Source organism: Empidonax traillii, unplaced genomic scaffold (assembly GCF_003031625.1).
Source record: "Empidonax traillii isolate 1590-97213 ecotype Southwest subspecies unplaced genomic scaffold, ASM303162v1 scaffold815:size503231, whole genome shotgun sequence".
Taxonomy (NCBI): Eukaryota; Metazoa; Chordata; class Aves; order Passeriformes; family Tyrannidae; genus Empidonax; species Empidonax traillii.
The window spans coordinates 425,580-430,298 of NW_020956008.1; positions in this window are offsets into that span (position 1 = coordinate 425,580).

Consider the following 4,719-nt stretch of genomic DNA (forward strand, 5'->3'; position numbering starts at 1 on the left):
CTGGTGACACTTGGGTAATACATTTCCAGATCCAGGCTAGTCTCTTGGCAGTTATATGTCAAGAAATGGGGATGAATGAAACAGATTAGCACAGAGTGAGACTCCCAGGTGGTATAAATTGGCATAGCTTCTTTGGGCAGCTTTTTTACTAAAAGAAATTGGTTTTTACCTCTTGAAGATGTGAACCACAAATCGAAGCAGTATGAAGATTGAAAAATAAATAAACTCCTTGTATGTGCTGTTTTAGTTTTAGAGTTTATGAGGCTAAACTCTCATTATGAGGTCTGTTATTTATTCACATTTTTTTCTTTGGCATCTGTTTCTTTATAGACAGCACTGAATACTTGCAATTTCTAAGGACTCTCTAATTAAGGAAGGATGTTCATTTTGTGGCATCTTTGCCCCCTATAAAAGTAATAAGGAGAAGAAATCCAGTGTGAGGCAATGCAATCAACCATCTCCAGCATATCATTGTGAAAACTGCTTGAATAATTCTCTTGTCTGAAGTGTCATTAGTAGATCACCCATCAGCCCAGGGATCATGAGGAAGAGCAAAAAAATGCCCACCCAATGGCTTTTCTCCCTGCACTTTCATAGCAAAGTCCTGTCTCCCTGCTGAAGGATGCTGCAGCTGCCACTCAGGAGTGAAACACAAATGTGGTGCCATGTGGGCAGCTAAAGATTTCTCCTGGTGTTATTTTATCTTAAAACAAAACAAAAACTCTTCCCACCAAAACATGCTTAACTTTTTCTCCTTCTTAAGCCAGTAACACTGCTGGTGATACCAGTAGGCCAATCCTTTTGCTGATCAGATTGACTGCAGACTCATTAGCCATGCAGAGCAGATGCTGCAGTCCTGTTGTGTGTGCTGTTCTCATTCATAACATTAAAAATCCAGTATTTCCCTGACAGGCCTATGTACATGTTTTGGTAGAGAAATATGTTACACAGGGCTGAGCAAGGGAAAAGAGCAGGTTTCCTGCCCTTAAGACTGAGGCATCCTATGGCATTAAGGTGTTTTGATTCAATTTCCTAATTTTAAAATGTGCTAATAATAACTAGCAGTCCCTTGAAATGCTGGGGTTTGCAGTGATGTCTCTGGATCTGAAGATTGCCAGGGAGCTTTGCTGTTGCTGGTGTCTATAACTCACCTTGCAAAAGAGATTTTATTTTCCCTAAATTTGCCTTTTGGGGATCCTACAAAGTGTATGGTGAGTGCTTTCAAATTTTATGTGTTTCCACTTTGAAGACTGAGGAAAACCAATACAAAACCCATGTTTTATAATACAAAAAGAGCCAGCAGCCCCTTTCTATATGAAAACTGCTTTGAAAATGTAAATGGATTACCAGCTAATTGTTAGAAATAGATACCCATTCAGTTTCCCAAGCTTCCTCTCACCCAGAGCCCCAGGGATGCGGTTTGAGGATTAGGGAACCAGCAACTATTTCACAGCTATGTTTAAAGACCAATTTGTACCTGTGAGGCCTGGTGCTATTGACAGTGTTGGGACTCCAGCAAGCACCTGTAGGCTGTCTACTTTAATTTACTGAGCAGCTGGGAGGTAAATGATGATATTTCAGAGCTACTACAGAAGAAGGGAAGCTCTGCCTGTAGGCCAGTACTTAGCCAGAGCCTGGGTGGATCAGAATTAAATTTGATAAAGGAAAAGGGAAGCAAGCATAGAAATTGAGACTTTTTTTCTTTCCAGAAGGATGTGTTAGTCCTGGTAGTGCTTCAGATGAGCACCTCCTCAAGCTGGGTATGTCTACTGAGCAGTGTTGTATCAAGTCTTTTCATTTCTTAATTTCTCAATATCATTGAAATTAAAGAAAGGATCACAACGTACCTGTTAATACCTAGACTAGTCCTAAATTTGGGCTAGAGGGTTGTAACAGGTTCGGTTCAAACTGCTATTAGGGTAAGTTTTGGACTGCAAAGATCCGCAAGGCTTAGACAATCACTCAATTCCCAAGTAGCTCCTTGGCAGTATTTGTTTCCTATCAGCCACATCTATATTGTGTATAAATTGCTTTGGGATCCTTGGGGTGAAAGGCTTTAGATAAGTGTAAATTACTGTGGGGCCTGTAATTATTTTGAAGTGGTGATTGCTGGGCTGTGCTTTTTATTTGTACTGCAGAGGATTATGACTCTGGTATATAGATATGGTAGCTTTGGAATTGGAGGAGAAATATGTTCTGAGACTTTGATTTATGTTTTTCTATTTTATTCTTTGAACATAGGTAGGAGGGCAAGAAGGAGAGCAGGAACGTTTAGTGAACGTGCTCCTGCAGTGTAATTCATCTTTGAGACTGAAACAGCAGGTTTATAAACTTGGTTAAGCAAGCTCCAATTTCTTTGCTGTCTTTCTTACACCTGCTGGAAGCGCTTTGGACAAATCATGAACTTTAATAAAAACGTATTTTCAAAATGATTTAGAAAACATACTGAAATCAAAATAATGGCTGGATTATGTGTTTGGAGCTCATGTCCTTTTATTGTGTGTGCAGGGTGGCTGTGCTGCATTTGACTCAGAAGTTATAAGTAAATGTAAAGAACGGTGTTTGCCTACAGGTAACTGTAAATGCCAGCCAAGCCTTTATTTGAGGCCTTCAGCATCCCAGTAAGCATAAATTGTTGTGTTTTGCCAAAACCGAGAGTGGGATAATATAATTTGTCTATCTAGTTATTAGCACAACTGCTGGAGAATATGTAACTGCACATGAGACTTGGTTGTTCTTGACAAATTCTCCACAACGTTGTGAGTCCCGCAGGTTTTCAGCAGCTCTCTGGGATTCACTAAATTGTTCACAGCCCAGCATAAAGAAGAAACCATTCAGATCTCATGTCTTCTTCCTTGGTTAGTTTAAGCATTGTGAGACACTGACTGTCATTTCCATTGAAACAACCCTTGGTTCTTTGTGAAGTACAGGAGTGAGATCTACGCTGTTTTTCCCAAATAGTGTTCTACGTTTTTTATAACCAGAATATAAAAAAGATGTTGAAGTAAAAGGACATGACTTCTATGCATGTTTAAGTGGTATTGGAATGAGCAGCTGGCAGCAACGTTGTGTCTCACTAACAAGGTAGCATTTCTCAACTAGTTGGATGCAATATTTGATGTCACCTAAAGCTCCCTGATGTAGATGTATGAAGGTGCACTGGTACGTGTCCATGAGATGCAAATGTCTCATCATTCTAACAAAAGGAAGTAAATATGTTCTCAATAATTTTGGGGCAGCCAAAACTTTCACAGCATGTCAGCTGAAGCACAGCAGCAATCGGAGCGGCTGAGCAGCGTGGGCTTCTGACTGACACACTCGTGGCTGCAAAATAAAAGAGAGATAAGGGGGATTTCAGATGTTTTCTTAGTGAAAAGGCATCACAAATCTGGGAAGACACTGGGAAATGTTACACATGGAAGAAGAGGACTGTGTTCCAGGAACATGTTGAGCAGCAGCATTTATGGCTGGGAGCAACAGCAATGAGGGCATAGCATGGCTAAATCTGGTCCTGGACTGTAACCCCACCATCATCTCCATAGCCTATTGGTAGGGATTATGCAAACTGTGAGGTTTAGCATAATACATACTGGTGCTCTGGGCAAGTTCTCCTTTCAGATTCCCGTGATTTGTCTTCTCCCATTTTCATTTAAGTTGTTTAAGTTTTTTTTTCCCCACGAGCCTTTTCCTTGTACCGTCTTGCATTTTCATTTACTGAGGCAACAATTTGAGATTGTGCAGAACCCTTAGTTTACCAGGTAGGTTCACTTTCAGACATGAACACTGCCAGAGCAACTGCTAGCAGCTTGCCTGAGGCTCTGCTTTCCTCAGGATGCTTTCTTCTGCCCCAGAGGTAGGGAGATTAAGCAATGACCTCCTAACAGCCACCTTGGAAATGCGAGCTGCTGACATAGTTGTTGGTTATCCCATCTTTCACCCTGTTTGATTAAATGATGGGGTTTGCCTTGACAAAGGAACATGTTTTGATGGACTCATGATTTGCTTGGATGGGCTGGTTGAGCCCTGTTATTATTTCTCTGATGGCCCAGGACTGATGTCTCAGACAAAGTGTTTTCGCAGCAGATAAGGGAAAAGGCTCATCAGTTACCCTGCCCCAGAGGTGGATCTTGACACATGCACACAAACTAAGCCAAACCAATAAACTGTAAGGAAAGAATAAGCTAGAAGATTAATCATTCATCTGCTTTTTTATACATATGGCAATGAGATAGGGTCTTCTTCAGTGCCCTGGGAGTCTTGTGAAAACAGTTTTAGAGCAGGGAGGCAGGAATACATTTTTTTTAGGGAAAAGAGGCTTTGGGTTGTTTTCAGGGGTGGAGAAAGCATCTTTTCATTTCTGATGGCAATTGTTCCTTGTTGCTGCTTGAGCAAACTGCTCTGCAATATTCTAGGAAAAGTACTCATTCGATCACAGATTATCTTTCATCTGTATAAAAAACTACCATGTTATGTGCTATTAGATTTACACAGAGTGAAGGAAAGGAGAGTTCTGGTCTGTTATTCAGTAGCATTGAAGCATAATGTTAGAAATAATTACAGTTTCGGTTTATGCTTCTCTCTTTTTTTTTTTTTTTAAACCTACAGCTGATAGCACGCTTTTAAGATTTTGCTTAGGTTTGTATTAATCCAGACAGATGAAGGAAAAGGGTCTATGTAACCAAATTTTTTTCTCTCTCCTTTTTTTTTTTTTTTTTTTTT